At 39.1% G+C, this 20,488-nt stretch overlaps 1 protein-coding gene across 7 annotated transcripts in view; it reads right to left on the bottom strand.

Moving 5' to 3' along the window:
• Positions 1 to 20,488, bottom strand: part of Mp (Multiplexin) — an 884,548-nt gene that overhangs the window by 476,513 nt on the left and 387,547 nt on the right. The window lies entirely within an intron of this gene.

Here is a 20,488-nt window from a genome sequence, read left to right as displayed (position 1 = left end):
ACATAAAAAACTTGGAAGTTCTGTTATATACTCCACAATATGGGTATTTTTGGAATCAGGGTGATGTACAGAGACCAGAAATCGATATCTGACGCTATTTTGATATCCAAGATGGCGGCTTCCGGTTACAGAAAAACTTGGACATTCTGCCAAAAACCCCACAATATGGGTATTTTTGGAATCGGAGTGACGTTTAGGGACCAGAAATCGATGTCTGATGCCATTTTGAAATCCAAGATGGCGGCTTCCGGTAACGTAAAAACTTCGAAATTCTGTCAAATACCCCACAATATGGGTATTTTTGGAATTGAAGTGATGTGTAGGGATTGATTCCAAAAATACCCATATTGTGGGGTATTTGACAATATTTTCAAAACCTCTTTTTACAAAGTAAAGCCCAAGTAACGAGTTTTCTTTTTATGAAGTAAATCCCAAATAACGAGGTTTTTTACGCACTAATTCGATTTACGAACCCTCGTTTTGGTTCGTAAATGGAGGTTCCAGTGTATAGGGTATTTGAAGTTTAAGAAACCCGATGGCTACCATCTTGGACTCCAGAATGGCTTCGTTAATTTAATTTACGTTTATTTTAAAATAATATTTTTTATTACTGCATATAATCCGGATCCCATCCCTATTGGCAACCGATATTGTGCAGATACTATCCGGATACTATATTTTGATGCCTTAAGACATCGAATGAACCCAGAATTGAAGTGAAAGTGAAAAAACGAAGGAAACATTTTTCGAGTCATTCATTGCGTCAATTGAAACAATCTAGTACGTTTATTTGCAAGGCTCATTTGCGTTAGCTTTACGGAGCGGATAATTCATTGTTCTTTGTTTGTAACAAAATTCACTTAATTCTATGTCTAGTAGGATTTGGGCCGAATACTCGCGGCTTACCCGAGGTTAGAGGGCATAGTCGAATGATAGAAAAAGGGGAGGAGCTTCGGAGTAGGTTTTTGTTGTCTCATCAGAGCGATGTCGCCAGTATTAACGGTAGTGTGGTTCTAGATTCGTCTGGAGTTCGAACGGCTATGGTCAATTGAATCAAGTCTTTGCCTCAAATAAAGCGAACTGATGCACTTGACGAACGAAACAAGCGATAGTCAAGCAGGCTTGCCTAAACTCCTCAAACTCAGATTATGCCGTATAGATGCTCATTCATCGTGAGCTAGTTCATCCCTCACATATAAAGAGCAATGGTGTCAAATCCAAAGAGCGCAAAAGAGCTCGAACTCAGATTGATGCTCAAGCTGGACTTCCACGAACACGCATCACGATGAGTGATGCGGGGTTCGTTCTTGAGTGAGGCGTGATTTACATCGGCACAACATTTTGAACTTCGGGATGGACTCGGTGAAACCGTAAGTATAGAGCTTCGTTATGCATTCGGAGAGAGCACGCACGGCCTTTGATTTATGCACGGTTCTTCCATTCAATATTATGGTACACAACAATACATACAATGGACTATAGGATCATTCCCAGAGCACGTAACATTTTGAGAGATTGATGTTTTTTTTAACTCGGGGACCACTTTTTGGGTTACTCAAACTCAGTCACAAAAATCTTTGATCGTTTTTTCCGCTAAGTGATTTATGAGTGGATACACGAAATTATATTTCTGACTTAGAATTTACGAGGGAAAAACTAGTAAAAGCACTAATTACTCCGTTTATGAATTATCCCTTGGTGCTGTCTTCGTATTCTCCTGTTGCCTTTTAACATGTTCATTCATTCAATTCGATACCCTCGCTGCACACACCAATACCCGGAAATCTTTCTGGACCAACAATTGAAATTGGCAGAACAACCAAACGTTAGCAATGGCTTTAAACACAAACTTCTTGAGAATCAAAACACTACCACGTAAACTAAAATTTCCATTTGATAAAGGAAGTTTACAATATCAGATGATGGCGTTAGATTGTTTGGATATGCTTTGATTTTCGAAGAATTTATGTTTAAAGCCATTGTACATTTTGTTGTTCCGCCTATTTCAATTGTTGGTCTAGCGTTGTTTAAATCAGGTGGAGTCTGAAGCGATTAATGCATAACCTTCAGTTGGTTGCAAGATGTTGCAGAAACGCAAATCAAATTTTGATACGGCTCTGTTCTTCAACAAGTTAGGAATTCAGCAGATGGCCCAAAAGTGGCAAAACCGAAGATGGATCCGGAAACCAACTCGACAAAACCGGTGGAACTCCACTGTATCAACTTCACCCCGACGGTTCCCTGCATCCCGGACAAGGACCCCAATTCCCACAGCTCACCCTTAATCGCACCCCAAAATAAGCAGGGATTTAGATGCCCTGCCCGAAGATCTTTTTTATTTTCATTTCTTTGCAATCCGTTTTATTTAGCTTTACCCTGCACTCAAATACTGAAATAATTTCAAAATATGTTTATTTTGTTCCCATTGCTGTCAAACCAATCAAAAATAAATACGTTTATTTTCAACACGAATATATAGAATAGAATATAGACAGTTACCCTATGAATATATTTGCCACTTTGGCGTTACGGAATGTATGCATACGTTCCATAACGTTTTTTTTTTTTTTAAATTTGCACTTCTTTCTCAAATACAATACAAAATCACTCATTCATGCGCACTGGGAGAAGCCATCAAGAGCCAAGCTCTCACGAAGTTAAAATTTCTGCTCGGCAGGTAGAGTCGATGTACACCCGAGAACGAGCTCCGCATCCCTCACAAAGATGCGGGTTGGCAAGATCCCTGCTTGAGCATCAAGTATAGCTCCGTGAGAGCAAAATATTTCATCATCAAAATATGCTGGAGCTCAGCTTATTGATGACTCTTGATGGAGCTTTTGGCAAGCCTGTAGTCAAGTCATGTTTAATAAGAGGAATGTTCATCGTGACTCGAAAACAAGAAACACAATGACTTACATGAAAATTATATTGCTCGAAATGAAGCAATTCTGCGGAGAGTTCATTTTCTTTTCTTTGTTTCGAAAATGCAGAACCGTGGTGGAGACTCTCTACTCCTCCTCCAGTGGAGCTCTGTCTTGTTCAGATTATATTTATTTTTTGTTCTCTGTAGTTACGTCTTTTTTGTATTGAAAAAAAGACGTTCTGTTATGTAGCGCAAACTCTGTATAAAATACTTTGCGAAGGATCCTCCTCAGAAAACCCTTACAAGCACAACATATCATTATAACATGTAATGATTTCATATCAACCCTGTTTCCTATCCAGTTCGCTGTTTGTATTAACTTCCACGAAATTCCCTGATCAAAAACTCATCCCTTTTACTCCTTCTTACTGTTATGTGCGATTCAAAATGCATGCGATACCGAAAAAGAACAGCCATTTGGCACTTCTAACTTTTGGCGGGCACGCAGTATCACTCACCTCGGACCGAAAACGGCAAACCAGGCACGCTTTCACCGAGCGGGAAAATTTCATCTGATTTAAACACCGACAAAAACTCCAATAAACTTTCAACAAATTATTCATTGTGATCATCTTTATCACTCGTGCTCCAGCATCCGCCCCTGTCAAACTGCGAGACACGACGAAGCAAAGGAGCGAAAATACAATCTTCATCTAGTTCACCGCTGACAAACGAGAAAAAAGTTCAATTTCTCACGCTGCCTTTTTCCTTCCCTTTATCTACCCGCCAAAAAAAAAAACAACCCCTTTCTTTCACAAAGTGTGCCAAGCGCTCGTCAAGACAACGCACAGGCTCCTGCCTCGGAGGACCGCCCTGGTCTTTTCTTATCTGAACCTCCTGGCAGCCCCCGTCGTTTTCCACCGTTTCTCTTTTGATGCCGCTGCATTTAATTTGAAATTCATTAAATATGAAAATGAGCTTCGGAGGAAAAGCTTCGCAGGAGCAGCGTGTGCGCGTGTTCCCACTTAATCGAGTCGTTGAAAATATTGCCCTTTCGCCGAATAAAAAAACGACCGACCGGACGAACGAAGAAAAGTGCAAAACGGCAGTGTCTTTCCTCCTTGGGGGAATCTCACGATTTCAGGTTTGTTCAAAAAGGGAGAAAAGTCAATATTTGCGGGATGAAAGTTCTTTTATCTGGGATCTTAAATTGCGAACCGGTCACCTCACAACAGAAGGGGATAAGTTATTCCGAAGGGAGTGACCTTCTGCACCTTGATGGGATCAGCTTGTCAGCTTAGTTTGTTGTGATTCAAAGGATTTGAAGGGGGGGGGGGAATGGTCTGAATTTTTAACACTAAATCGAATCAAATCTTAGATCAAATGTTTATCGATCTAGTTTCAAGCGGTAGGGAAGCATCGTTACGAGATATATCGTCAAAACTTTCGATAAATTTTCTTTTGAGAAAACCATGTTCCACTTGGAGCTGCTCTGTCAAAAACAAAAAAATGAAGGAGGAAGCATCAGGCAGGAGAAAAGAAAAGCGAAAAATTTGAACAAGATGAGCTTATGGCCTGAAAATCCTCTTTTCTCCGAAGATGCCGCTGGGATGGCAGGACATTATAAACTCGTCGTAGTGTCTGCTTGGGCTGCGTGCTTCACTTCTGGTTTATGATTATTTAACCAAGCTGTGTTTAAAACAAGAAGAAAGAAAGTTCAACTTGACAGGTGAATCGATTCCGTCCGGAGCAGCAATCATTCAAGTTTAGACGATTTTTTTTTCCGGGAACGAAAGCGATGATGATGCTACTTCGGTGCTGCTATATTGCAACCGGGAAAGGGGCAGAGAAAAAAAAAGCTGATTTCCATTTAGATGGAGTTGAAACAGAGGCTATCAAAATCGAAACATGTGGAAATGATGCCTTGGGTGGATATAGTCAAGCGAGCTCTCCTTCTTCGAAAACATTAATATGGGAATTAAAATTATCTTAAGTTGTTGATGTGCCATCAAACGGAACCAGCACGAATGTGATCATTGAGGTGAAGTTGAATTCATCTGAATACCAGTTTTCGTGAAACAGATGCGAGGGACCCAGTCAAATTTCCCGGCTTCCAAACTCTTTGCTACAAGCTGATTTGGTTGGCAAGATAAGGTCGTTTGGGCAGTGCTCACAAAAATAAAACGGTCCTTTATTGCGTAGCTACCAAGGGGTAATCAACTCTGCACACTGTGCCGAAGCACATCACGGTACACTGCTGGCACGCTATGGCACAAATTGATAAGAATGACACAGAATATATTATAAAACGGCATCACTGTTTTTTTGCTGACGATTTTCTAATAGTTTCTAAGGTTTCGTACTTTGTTGACAGTCGCTGATCTTCGCTTCAGTATGAATTTAATAAATCCATCGGATTAGACGATCGTATCCCGGATTAGAAGTCAAACCTATAGGACTTTGCTCGGAACTCTCCTGCAGTCAGTACTTCGTCTAATACCCTGCAAGAGTAGTTAAAGTGTGGTGAAAAATAGCAGCGCCGAGATCATAACCATCAACAGCAATAACTAGATCATCCACTTTTGCAACCAACGTGATTGTAACAATTGCTTGTCTTTCCGGTAGCGACAATATCGGTAATCCCGGTTTACATGAGTCAATTCCAAAGGCACGGTGGCCAAATACATAGCGCCATACAAATCATCCTCCTCGGATGAGCGATCTTCATAGCCACCGGTAGCTCACCCGTTCAAATAAACAGGATTCGTTCAACTATGATACCCTATTGTGCAGTCTTGGACATATTTGATAGGCTTTCTTTAAACATTGTTTTATGTTTTATTCATCTACCAGTACAGGTTTACCTCAATATACAGTAAATATTACTTTTAACTTCCATCGTCGATATCTCAAAATTACAATTGGCATTTACAAACGATGGAGGATGGTCTCATATCTTCGATGGTGTAATTACATTGCTTGATTTAACGATCGTTAGCTAGAAATCAGCGATGGAAGTCAAAAGTGACAGTTACGTTACATCAAGGTATACCTGAATACATTTCAACAACCTAAACCCGATCCTTAATCCCTTCGAACCTTCCCCTTGGCACACAGCAGAATCACATTGGACACTTCGAAGATGTTTATCTCGAAGACATCGGTAAAATTTATTTATTTTTTTCAAAATTCCCGGTAATCTTCAAGCCGATGAACGCTTCGGCACAGCGTTTCGCATAGCTTTCGAGACAGCGAAAACTATCGGCACAGATTGAGGTGTGTAGAGTTAATTTCCCCTTGGTAGCTACTCAGATTTACTATCCTAATAGTGTTTTTTAATCAGAAGAGGGGACAGAAAAGCGTCCAGAATCAGCATCCAAAAGAAGCCTTGTTTAGAATTCCGCAAAAGATTCTTTTAGAATCTCCCATAGGGTAATCAACACTGCACACTGTGCCGAAACATAGGATGGCACCCTTTTCGGCACGTAAGGCACACGTTGACAAGCATGACACAAACAATATTAGATAAAACGGCAGCACTGTTGAGTTTTGCCAATCGTACTCATTGCTATGGTTACTGCTTTGTTTACTTCAGATACTGAAAACAAAATTGAAAATGAGCAGTTGACTTCCGATTCCGCCCCATCTCTATTATCGTCATCACCGTTATCATCCATACCAACAGCAACGACAACGCCGATGACGACGACGACTAAGACTCCGCAATCGGCATAGCAGCCAACACGATCACTACCCAGCACCCAAGTCCAAACATCAGCAATTCTTCCCCAGCACACAAAGGTAGCACAGTAACGAGCAAGGCATATTCCTACATTAACCAGTCGCCATCCGGCAGCCAAAGATGTCACCAACCCTTCGACCTGCCAACGACGGAAGACACCTCAGCAAATTTGTCGCCTTTGCAACAGCAACTAGGCCACCACGTTCCCTCTTTAAATTTATCTTACTCAGCTGATCGATAGGACTTCGGTAGGTTTGGTTATAATAGAATTCAATCAATCAGTCTCAGTTGGTTTTAGACCTCAGTAGAGTTAACTAGTGTTTTTTTTAAACTTAAGTCTGGCTGACACATCCTAACGTTACTTGTCCGAACAATTGTTCCCATATTTCGCACGATAATCGGGGATTGGTGGCTTATCTTTGGGAGTTTCTCCAAATCAGATCCAACCAAACCAGAAGGACGATGAAACCGAAACAATTATATCCAATGTTCGACAATTCCAAATACTTTAAATATCGCTTCTGCTGGTGTTGAACACTTGTCCGTATCGGCGTGAAACATATCCACCGGTTTGATTTCCCGTTGAACAAACGCCGTCACGTCCTTCTCAAGTCCCTTTTCAGCTGCTTTGCGAACTTCCTCCACGCGTTTCGCTCCACAATCCCTATGCAACGCTTTTTGGTTCATTAGCTTCAAGACAGACGCATCCTTCGCGGTCGGGAGAATGTTATCATCTCATTTGGAAGGACTTGCAAAATCGGAGGCAAAGGAAAATGGTAATTACAGCATCAGCATTAAATAAAATAAAATAATTGGAGTATCGGCTATGAAGTCTGGTGAGTTCAAACCTAGCTTTTTAACTGCCCAACGTTTTGTTTGGTTTTGGCAGTCTTCCTTGGGAGAAATTAATTCTACCGTAATTAAATTTCTCCTGAGGAAAGCTGCCAAAATTTTCTGAGTATTTTTCCATCGAGAAACCGTTGTGAACATAAACAAGCACAAAAGTCATTATAATTTGAGGGTTGCCAAACTCATTGGCGCATTCGGCACAGCTTTTGGCACAGCTAAATCACTCGACACGGATTAAGGTGTGCAGAGTTGAATACCCTTTGGAATCTCTCTATTCATCTCTGCACACCTTAAATCGTGCCGAGTGATTGAGTTGTTCCGAAAGCTGTGCCAAGCACTGTGTCGAATGTGCCTATCAAGTCCAATAAAAGTATGCCTATCAAGGTGTCAATATTCCATGAGTTTGGCAACCCCGGAAGTTATGACTTTTGGAATTGTGTTTACAATCTCAATTTCCCTGATGCATCATGACAAGCATTCACCTTCATTCTCATTAGAGCGTTAGCGGGTCGGGAGGTCTAAGAGGAACTGGAAACCATCAAACCAATACGTTGTTCATGCCGTATTTTACCCTTCCACAATATCCTGGCTCGATGTGTTTTTGAATTGTTGATGGTGTACAAAAACAAAGGAGAAAACCGATTGGTGATGAATGAAATTCCATTCTATTAAATCCTCCCCGACTAAAGTAAACCCATAATTTGAACAGGCGCTAGGAGAAACATCGTCGAATCAGTTTTAAATCATCTGATCGACTCAGAAGTGCGTGTCCATAAAGACATAACCCAAGCCTATAGTATTGATGATTATGATGCCTTTGTGATTTCCCTCTCACATATTATAAAATAGAGTAACTGACACTGCTAAACTTGTCTGGTACCTCTATATATGCATTGAGATTAACGTCAGAAGTCCCTCCTTTTTTACATATTCTGCTCAAAATATACTTTCTGCCCCACCCCACTTAAAACGAGGGATAACGATTTGTTTTCATGAGAAAAATGTGCAATTTTAAAGCACGTCCAACTGTAGAACATTGAAAAAAAAATGGAAAACTTAAATAAAAAAGTTATGGGGAAAATATGTTTTTTTCCAGGGGGTACTACCGTTTGTACTCCACTTTCATCCTTTAACTTCGTCCACTTAAGAGATAGAACATTGTCGTGTTGAAAAAAGTTTCTTAAAATAATTTCATCTACAATGATGTTCATCAATTTTAACCAGATACATTTTTTTTTATCTGGGTGTATACCACCCTTAAGCAAAAATTTTCACCACTCAAATAAAGTATCTAAAAATAAAGCAACATTCTAGAAGACATTAAAACGATAAACTCAATAGTTTCGTCGCACTCCCATTTTTTTTTCTATTTCGTCCCACTGTGCGTTGTCGCCAATATGAATGGTTGTGCGGTTGAGACGGGAGGACACGACAAACAATCAAATATGAGAGAGAGAGACAAAATACAAAAAAATTAAAAAGAGACGTGACTTGAATTTGGGCCTCCCTTAGCTCAGTCGGTAAAGGCGCAGCTACAAAGTAAGACCATGCTGGAGGTGGCTGGATTCAATTTCCGGTCCGGTATAGGAATTTTTCGGGTTGGAAAATTTCTCGACTTCCCTGGACATAGAAGTATGATTGGACTTGTCACACAATTATACCAATGCAAAAGTGGTACAGGCATCGAAAGCTCTCAATTAATAACTGTGGAAGTGCATCTTAGAACACTAAGTTTAGAGCACGTAATAAGCTAATATGCGATATGCAATAAACTTGAAATGCGAAGAAGAAGAAGAAGTGACTTGAATTGTTGAACTTTCGAAGATCTTCAGAACAATATTGGACTTTCAGCTTCTGAAAAGTTCATAGAGCTTCCAATGTGCTTATAGATGTCTTCCAAGATGTCCATGGAACTTCCGAGATTCATAGAACTGTATCTTCGAACATCATCATCATAGCAGTTCATCGAACTGCACATATGAGGATAGAACTTCCGATGTGTATTATTATTATTGTTGTATTGTATTGCTTAAAAGCACATCTTTTATTGAGCTTCCAAGCGGTGCATAGAACTTCCAAGCGGTTAATAGAACTTCAAAAATGTCCCGAGAACTTCCGACCAATTCATAGAACTTCCAGGACAGGACTTTTGAGAAATTCATAGATTTTTCGAGATGTTTGCAGATCTCCCGAGATGTTCATTGAACTTCCGTGTAGATCACAAAACTTCCGAGATGTTCATAGAAATTCAGAGATTTTCATAGTACTTCCGAGATGTTCATGGAACTTCTAAGACGGGCATAGAGCTTCCTGGATGATCATATCACTTCCGAGCAGTTCATAGAATTTCAGAGAAATTCATGGAACTTCCAAGATGGGCATAGAACTTCGTAGATAATCATAGCACTTCCAAACAGTTCGTAGAACTTCCGAGCAGTTCAAAGAACTTCAGAGATGTTGATAGAACTTCTTAGAGGCATTATTATTATTGTCTCTATTAAAAACACGCAGCTTTAATTGAATTTCCGAGTGGTTCATAGAACTTCCGAGCAATTAAAAGATCACAGAAATGTCCCGAGAACTTCTGACCAGTTCATAGAACTTCCAGGACACGGCTTTAGAAAAATTTGTAGAATTTTCGAGATGTATGTAGATCTCCTGAGATCTTCATAGAACTTCCGAGCAGTCTATGGAACTTCCAATAAGTTAATAGAACTTCCGAGATGTTCATGGAACTTTTAAGACGCGCATGCTGCTTCTTGGATGATCATATCACTTCCGAGCAGTTTATAGAACTTCAGAGAAGTTCATGAAATTTCCAAGATGAACATGGAAGTTCCTAGATAATCATAACACTACCGAACAGTTCATAGAACTTCCTAGCTGTTCATCGAAATTCAGAGACGATGATAGAACTTCCGATGTGTATTATTAATATTGATGTATTTATTAAAACACATCTTTTATTGAACTTCCAAGCGGTGCATAGAACTTCCGAGCATTTAATAGAACGTCAGAAATGTCCCCAGAACTTCCCAGCAGTTCATAGAACTTCCAGGACAGGACTTTCGAGAAATTCATAGATTTTTCGAGATATTTGTAGATCTCCCGAGATGTTCATAAAACTTTCGGTAGATCACAAAACTTCCGAGATGTTCATAGAACTTTCGAGCAGTCTATGGAACTTCCAATAAGTTAATAGAACTTCCGAGATGTTTATGGATCTTCTAAGAGACGCATGCAGCTTCCTGGATAATCACATCACTTCTGAGCAGTTCATAGAACTTCAGAGAAGTTCATGAATCTTCCAAGATGGGCATGGAAGTTCCTAGATAATCATAGCACTTCCGAACAGTTCATAGAATTTCCGAGCACTTCATATAACTTCAGAGATGTATTATTATTATGGTCTCTATTAAAAACACGCAGCTTTAATTGAACTTCCGAGTGGTTCATAGAACTTTCAAGCAATTAATAGATCACAGAAATGTCCCGAGAAACTCTGACCAGTTCATAGAACTTCCAGGACAGGACTTTCGAGAAATTCGTAGATTTTTCGAGATGTATGTACATCTCCCGAGATCTTCATAGAACTTCCAAGCAGTTCACAAAACTTCCGAGATGTTCAAAGAACTTCTGATATTCTCATAGAACTTCCGAGATGTTCATAGAATTTTCGAGCAGTTCATAGAACTTCCGAGAAGTTAATATAACTTCCAAAGTTCGCATAGTACTTGGCATGGAACTTCCTAGATGATCATAGCATTTCCAAACAGTTCGTAGAACTTCCTAGCAGTTCATATAACTTCCGAGATGTATTATTATTATTATCTCTATTAAAAACATATCTTTACTAGAACTTCCGAGTGGTTTATAGAACTTTTGAGCAATTAATAGATCACAGAAATGTCCCGAGAACTTCTGACCAGTTCATGGAACTTCCAGGACGGAAATTTCGAGAAATTCGAGATGTATGTAGATCTTCGAGATGTATGTAGGTCTCCTTAGATCTTCATAGAACTTCTAAGCAGTTCACAAAACTTCCGAGATGTTCATAGAACTTCTGAGGTTCTCATAGAACTTCCGAGATGAACGAAAAACGGAATTTAGTTAATTCTTTGAAAAAGGCACAATACATGTGACCGATACGTCAGATGAAAACTTAAAACCCCGTTTTTGAGCATCAAAAGACTGAAAGCCACATAACCTCCAACATACTTCCGAGATGTTCATAGAATTTCCGAGCAGTTCATAGAACTTCCGAGAGGTTAATAGAACTTCCAAAGCTCTCATAGAACTTGACATGGAATTTCCTAGATGATCATAGCACTTCCAAACAGTTCATAGAACTTCCAGGCAGTTCATATAACTTCAAAGATGTTGATAGAACTTCAGAGACGTATTATCATTATTGTCTCTATTAAAAACACATCTTTAATTGAACTTCCGAGTGGTTCATAGAACTTCCGAGTAATCAATAGATCACAGAAATGTCCTGAGAACTTCTTACCAGTCCATAGATCTTCCAGGACTGGACGTTCGAGAACTTCGTAGATTTTTCGAGATGTATGTAGATCTCCCGAGATCTTCATCAGTGTTCGGAAAATATCAAATATGATTTTGCCAACACTGATCTTCATAGAACTTCCAAGTAGCTCTCAAAACTTCTGAGATGTTAATAGAACTTCTGAGATTCTCTTAGAACTTTCGAGCAGTTCATAGAATTTCCGAGCAGTTCATAGAACTTCCGAGAAGTTAATAGAACTTCCGAGAAGTTAATAGAACTTCCGAGAAGTTAATAGAACTTCCAAAGCTCTCATAGAACTTGGCATGGAATGTCCTGGATGATCATAGCACTTCCGAAAAGTTCATAAAACTTCCGATAAGTTCATATAACTTCAGAGATGTTGATAGAACTTCCGAGATGTATTATTATTATTGTCTCTATTAAAAACACATCTTTAATAGAACTTCCGAGTGGTTTATAGAACTTCCGAAAAATTAATAGATCATAAAAATGTCCCGAGAACTTCTGACCAGTTCATAGAACTTCCAAGACAGGACTTTCGAGAACTTCGTAGATTTTTTGAGATGCATGTAGATCTCCCGAGATCTTCATACAACTTCCAAGCAGTTCACAAAACTTCTGAGATGTTAATAGAACTTCTGAGATTCTCTTAGAACTTTCGAGCAGTTCATAGAATTTCCGAGCAGTTCATAGAACTTCCGAGAAGTTAATAGAACTTCCGAGAAGTTAATAGAACTTCCAAAGCTCTCATAGAACTTGGCATGGAGTTTCCTAGATGATCATAGCACTTCCGAAAAGTTCATAAAACTTCCGATAAGTTCATATAATTTCAGAGATGTTGATAGAACTTCCGAGATGTATTATTATTATTGTCTCTATTAAAAACACATCTTTAATAGAACTTCCGAGTGGTTTATAGAACTTCCGAAAAATTAATAGATCATAAAAATGTCCCGAGAACTTCTGACCAGTTCATAGAACTTCCAAGACAGGACTTTCGAGAACTTCGTAGATTTTTTGAGATGCATGTAGATCTCCCGAGATCTTCATAGAACTTCCAAGCAGTTCACAAAACTTCCGAGATGTTCATAGAACTTCTGAGATTCTCATAGAACTTCCGAGATGTTCATAGAATTTTCGAGCAGTTCATAGAACTTCCGAGGAGTTAATATAACTTTCAAAGCTATAATAGAGTTTGGCATAAAATTTCCTAGATGATCATAGCACTTCCAAACAGTTCGTAGAACTTCCTAGCAGTTTATATAACTTCAGAGATGTTGATAGAACTTCCGAGACGTATTATCATTATTGTCTCTATTAAAAACACATCTTGCATTGAACTTCCGAGTGGTTCATAGAACCTCCGAGCAATCAATAGATCACAGAAATGCCCCGAGAACTTCTGACCAGTCCATAGAACTTCCAAGATAGGACTTTCGAGTAATTTGTAGATTTTTCGAGATGTATGTAGATCTCCCGAGATCTTTATAGAACTGCCCAGCAGTTCACAAAACTTGCGAGATGTTCATAGAACTTCTGAGGTTCTCATAGAGCTTTCGAGATGTTCATAGAATTTCCGAGCAGTTAATTGAACTTTCAAAGCTCTCATAGAACTTGGTATGGAACTTCCTAGATGATCATAGCACTTCCGAGCAGTTTATAGAACTTCAGAGAAGTTAATAGAACTTCCGAGAATTTGATAGAACTTCCAAGAAGTACATAGAGCTTCTGAACAGTTCATAGAACTTCGGAGGTGGTCATAAATCATTCGAGATGTTCATATAAATTCCCAGATGTTCATATAGCTTCCCTCAAGTTCACCAAACCCCAACGCGATTCGAAATATCGCTTTAATTTCCGTTTCCGTTTTATTTATTTCCGTCAAGGTTTCCTCTTTACCTTAGCTTGAAACCAATTTTGTGACGTTATAAAATCGCTCCGTGTGAACAATAGGGACACGCAGCAATCGCTGATAAAGAGCCGATGGTTAATAACACCGTGGGTGTTCAGCGCTTTATAACGTATATATTTTACAAAAAAATTACTGATTTAAGCGTTTTTTCATATGATTACCCTGCCACCTGGTGGTGCATCCACCTATGCATCACCAATCATAGCAACCCTGTTGTGAACAGAAAAAAAATGACAGCGTTATCAGTTGATTTGTAGCAGCCATGGCGAAAACAATCAAGCACTACACTGAACGAAAACACCCACAATACTTCGACTGATTATTGTATTGCTCGAGCCCTTTAACAATATGCTGTCGGATTTCGGATGATTTCCTTATGGTTGAATTGGTCATAAGCCGATGAGCATCCATATAACTGTCCTCCAAATAAAGGATGATCTTTATTTGAAAATTGGCTTTAAACTACTGGGCTCCGAGGGCAGCAAATTAAGGATAGGATGACTTGAAAATGCTTTAGACTAGATTATTAATTGGATTGTTTACATTTCCATTATGAATAGCCATGAACAGCCATTTATCATGGATACAAAAATTACTTGTTGATAGAGGAAACTTCCTGGCAATCTAAAGTTTCCGCTCTTTACAATTGCTTGTACCACCTCTGATAGCGATGGCTATGCCTCCACCTCGTTTGTTTGCTCAGAGCAGCAAATGACGTTCGATAGAATTAGTTACATCATCGTTTTGAATGATTTGCGTTAAGGGGCTGAACCAATACCAAATGCATTTCAATATAATATGATTCTAATTTTACGCATTCCAGCTGGCCCTATAGTTCTTATAACATCTTCATCCTGTATTCGAGAGGAAAATCATCTGATTTCAAAACAACCGTCATCCGGTTGCAGCTATCATTCGAAAAGGCGATTTCGATGTTTCGATTTGAATGGTCTGAGGTTTCATTCGAACAGATGGCGCCACGCTATGTCTGAAGGCACTTTTTTTGCAACATTCATGTACCTCAGTTTTTTCTTCACAGAAAGTTAGTCTTGATCCTAACAATCAAATCTGCGAAGGTTTTAAAATATTTCATCTTGGGTTTTTTGAGAAAAAGTGTTTTGAAGTTTACTTAGCTGTTAACAAAGGCGTATACGGACTATTGATTATACAAAACTGTTACGGATCGAAACAAATTCAGCTGAAAATGATTCAAAAGGGGATTACAGTTGTCAAAACACTAAGTTTCAATGATACAGTAAGATTCGCTCTTTGGTACCGTCAGATATCGTAACAATGTCAGAATGTTTAAATTAATAAAATAATTAAACATTGGTTTATTTAGTCTCTAAATTTACTATTATTGAGCCATTCCATTGCAAAACGATATAGTGGTTCTCAGAATTTGGTAGGAAATGGTAGTTTTGATCCTTATCGCAAAATATTTTTTTATTTTGTCATTAGGGTGACTATTTCAACGTTAGGGTAGTCCAAAAAATCGTTTATTTTTTATTTATTTTTTCAAAAATGACTTTTTTCAAAAATTTATAACTTTTGAACAACAGGGCCAATTTCAAAGATCAAAATATCAAATGAAAGGTTATTAAAAGTACTTTTAATGATGAAATGTAATGATATTTAAAAAATACCGATTTTATATTTGAAAACATTGATTGTTTTCGTTTATTATGGTTTTCATGGTTGTAGATAGAGGGTTTTTTTTATATTTTTCTTAAAAAATTTAGGCTTTTTTACACAACATATCAAAAAATCAGCGATGTGTTGTTTTTCATTAGCTGATGATTAAATTTCATCCTTCAAAAACTGCACGATTATCAATCAGGCAATGGCGTTTATCAAGCACCTACAATGGCGAGCAGCGAATCCAAATTGCGTATGCTGAGTCGCATCTGCGGCAGCCACCATATTGCGTTATTGGGATCATTCTTGGTCGCGTTGTCTTTCCTCATAGCTGATTTGAGGCCGGGCTGGATAGTTTGACGGTCGGTATGTCTCATATATTTAGCCAATTTTAGCGTCTGAAATATAACAAAAGTATAGTTTGAAGTCATGTAAAATATAAAGTTATAAAGATAACTGTTACATACTAACCTTATTAACACTCAGATTAAGATCTTTCTTAAAGCTGAGTAAATCTTCGTGAGAAATCTTAGATTTTTTTCCTGACTGTTTCAAATTTAAACCCATTGGTCTTCCTGCTACGTTTGAAAAACTAACCTAGGCTAGTTTTTTACATGCTAACTATCTAATTCTTTTGGCAACAAAGTGATGTTTTCATCTTCCAATTTGGAGAGATTCTGAAGTTCCGGTGTTCATTATATGCATGACGTTTCTCAGGAGAAACCTGCGTTCAACATAATTTGAATTTTTTTATGAATTCCTTTTTCTGTGGTGTTTTTTTCTTACAAATATCTTCACACCCGCACAACTTTGACTGTCGAGTTTGGTTTGAACTTCTTGTTAACATCTTTCTTCTGGATATTTGTGAACCTCAATTTTATAAACTGCTCCCTTTTTTATACCGGTAAACGGCAATGTAACATGCGTGAGCCGTACTCACGATTTTTTTAGTTGATAAACTCTCATTTTTACGCCCTTCCACCCTGCTCATGCCTTCGATCACATGTCATAAAGGAAGCGTAAAAGAGAAAGAAATATCGCAACCAATTCTCACTATTTTACCTGTTTTCTAAGACATGGGGTGGGAGTTGTTCCACCAACGACCCGATGATACAGATTATAGAAGTTACATTCAAATTCAAATCCCTGTTCATAAGTTTTTCCTTGATTTCGTTGAACTTCGATGAAATTCTTCAAACTTTCATGATTTTCTTTGATGTTCTCGATTTTTTTTTCCTGGAATTCTCAGATATTTAAAAAAAAATCATAGTACTTTCCTAATATTATTAAATTTTCCCTGTGGTTCACAGACCATCCTAAAGTTTGCAAAAATTTCCTCACGTTTAAAGAACTGTTTGCAGAACATCATTGAAATTCATATAATGTTTCTATAGTTCACAGAACTCTCTTGAAGTTCGTAGAACTTACCAGGAGGACATTCAACTCCTCTGAAGCTCACAAAATGTCCCTGAAGTTGGCAGATCTGGAGAGCGAAGCACACCCTTAAAGTTTGAAGAATTTTCCTGAAGTCTTTCCTGAAGTTCAATGAACTTCTCTGAAAGTTATTGAATTTCTCTACTTCTTTGGAGGAACTTATTTAAAGTTTGCCGAACTTTCCTAAAATTCACTATAGTTCCATATAGTTCGCAGAATTTCCTAGAAAGTCGCTGAACCTTCCTGAATGTTTCCTTATTCAAAATATGGGAATTGCAATGAAGCTCTAGCAATTCTGTAGTAATTCAAGGTTAGTACTACCTAAACTCACTGGGCAAACGTAGCTAACTGCATGTGAGTTTCATTTCTGTATTATCGGAAAGACGATTTTCAAACCAATTCGTCATTGTTGCCAGAATTTATTTTCGATCTCGCCATTAAGTCAAACATGAATATTTATTTTTTTTTTAAATCCAAGCAAATTTAACTTCACCACCTGCTGAGTACGGGACACAAAACTTTCTGATACTCACTATCTCCTTTATTGAACTCCAGTAAAAATCTTTCAACGATCGTCGCTACTAAAGTGGCTTGATTTTTTTTTTACAGAGTCGCTTTTTTGAAGCACAACAAGCGAATTCTCTATTTTCTTCATGCAATTTTTTTTAACTTTTTTCTCCAGATTTTCTACACGATATCTCAAATAAAAACAAAAACACTCGAAACAGGACGAAAATCAATGCCTAGTACGATTACGTGGCTGCCTCAGACTGTCCTGCTCGTTTCTTTCTTTTTTATTCTTATGAGGAAAGAGAAATTAATTAAGAAGTTGTTCTAGCAAAAAATATAAATTGACTTTGGTCAAAGTCGACATAATCAATACGGATCTTACTTGAGAGTCAAAGAGAACTCTTTAATGCCATTTAGATTAATGCAATCATCATTTGAACCTTTTTTAACTGCATTTGTTCAATTCGTAATAGTTTTGTATCGTCAATAGTCCATATATGCCTTAATAATCGGCTTTGTAAACTTCAAATCACTTTATCTCAAAAAACCCAAGATGAAATATTTTAAAACCATCACAGATTTGATTGTTAGGATCAATACTAACATCCTGTCAAGGAAAATCTGAGGTACATGAATGTTGCAAAAAAAGTGCCTTCAGACGTAGCGTGTGGCGGTGGTTTGGTACAGTGACGATGGTTTGTTCGTACTGCCAGCTCCACCCCAGAGCGATGATATCGCGAGGCACTTCGTGTCCGCCGTATACAACCGATCCGGCATTTACAACATCCTCTCCCTTGTGGAGAAAGCCGAGAGCATCGAACGGAAACCTGATTCCGGTCACCCGACGATGCTGCGCGACCGTAAAGTGCAGCAGAAGCTGAGGACCAAGGGCAAGGTGGCCTCATCGTTCCGCGCCTTGGACCGGGAGATCGGAGCAACCGGCCAAACGATAAATAAGTACCTGGACAAGATGGACATTGTTATGCGGAAGCGTCAGTCGAGGCTGGCCGAGTCTGAACAGCAGGCAATCACCTAGAAGGAGCGGCTGAAGGTGCTGGTGAAAAACATCTTTCCACGACAAAGCGCATGGAAGACCGCCAACCCTCCCAGCTGCGACCGATAGAACATTTTCGGGCGAACCTCAAATGTAGGATCTATTCCAATAATTTTGTGGTCAAAACGGAGAAGCAGCTGATCGCCAAGGTCACGAAAGAGCTGAATAACATGCCGACATCGATCTTTACATCAGCCGTAAGACCACCCGGCAGGGCGCCGAAGCATTTTTGTAGAAGGCTTAATAAACGTAGGATTTAAGGAAGGTTTGTTCTATTGAATTGCCTTTTGTAGTTTGTTTCTTTCATCGCTATCCGAAATTAGTTCATTTATTTAATGCATACATCAGTTAAGCTTTGTAAAAAAAAAACTTGCGTTTCCATTTGCGAAACTTTGATTGCTGGAATTTCGATTATATTTAAGAGACCGCAAAGTTGCCCAATTTTCGTAAACTGTCTTGTTTTTGTAAATTTTCTTATTTCTGTAGATTTCTCCCAAAACGTACTGGCATCCCTGGTTAGGACCGTCAAAGAAATTGCGCATCACTGATTAATTGAGTTAGAATCATTCTAAGGATGTGTCTCCTTCAACAGAATAAAGGAGTTTTTATAAGTGTTGTAGATGTTCCAAGTCCGGGTTCCCGTTTTCCGATTCTCGAACGTGGTTGCAGTGGTCGGTTCCAGTAGAAATTCTGCTTAAAAGGAACAAATATCCCGCAACCCTATGCATACGAAGATTTGTACTGAAACGCAAACAAGTTCTCGAAACACCAAGAACGCTTTGTGAAACATTTATGTGTAACCGCTTCCAGGAACACGTCTCCCGTCGGAGTCCTCGCCCCGGAAAACTTTCACCCACAAATTTTCCCCGCATCCCATTTAAGCAACAGCACACTTATCCTCCCCCATGTGTGCAGTACATGTACAAGAATCGTCCTTAATCAGGAAAAGAACAGTTTTCGGTACAACTTTATCGCTTCCCGTCCCGTTTTTCCTGCCCTATCCCCCCAACTATAATCTATCTAAGGCTCACCTGTATCCTCGCGGCGACCCGTTCGTTGTGGAACCGCACCGGAACGAACCATCCGCGGGTCGAACCGGTCACCAGGACGATCCCGAGCAGAAAGAAGCACACGAATGCCGCAATGACGGCTTTGGCTCGGCCCGACACTACCATCGCCATGTTGTTTGGCACTCACTCACACACACGTAGAATCAGACACACTTAATTGATATGGTGATTCTTTTTTTTTTTTATTCTTTCCAACGCCGCTTTTGAATGCGTTGATATGTGTGCCTGCTCAAACAGCGGCACACAATTAATCGCCCCACCTGGCTCCTGGCATTAATTACTCGCACCAACGGGAAAAAATTGCACTTTAATTGATTAATCTGACATTTGCACCGGGAATTTTCAATTTTCAACTTTTGAACCGCGCAACCACTGGAGCACGACGCCGGCCGACCGATGGCGAGGGCGTCAGTCACGCGAAATTTGTTCCGCAATTATTCATCGATTGATAGAGCAAATAGCATCAATTTTATTTATTCAATCTATTTTGGGTGATTCTTCTTTTTTTTTGTTTGTGTGTATGGGAGTGGGAGGAATGTATATTTATTTTACTTTTGTACGCGAAATTGATGAGTTTGTATCAAGGGACACACGGTGCTGCCTACGGGTGAGCAATTTTTCACCAACTTTTTCCCAATTATTCTTGGGAAGCGTGCGGAGGAATTCAATCACTTTCAGCTCACTTCCGGTCGGTGTGTTGTGGAGAATGGATAGCACGGTAAAGGGAATTTCACTTTTGCTTGCCAGTCGAACCGATTAAGCTTTCCGTGTCCCGATGTAATAACACTTTTTCTTCGGGTCGTTTGCACTTTTCCACCTCTTTTGCTGCTACCCGGTTGACTAGAGCGGAGGGGGGCTGATTAATGGACACACACTTTTCTTTTCCCC

The sequence above is a fragment of the Ochlerotatus camptorhynchus genome, unplaced genomic scaffold (genome assembly GCF_037179485.1).
Source record: "Ochlerotatus camptorhynchus isolate MF236.1 unplaced genomic scaffold, CSIRO-AGI_Acam_v1.1 ptg000330l, whole genome shotgun sequence".
Classification (NCBI taxonomy): Eukaryota; Metazoa; Arthropoda; class Insecta; order Diptera; family Culicidae; genus Ochlerotatus; species Ochlerotatus camptorhynchus.
This window is presented reverse-complemented; position numbering and strand designations above follow the sequence as displayed.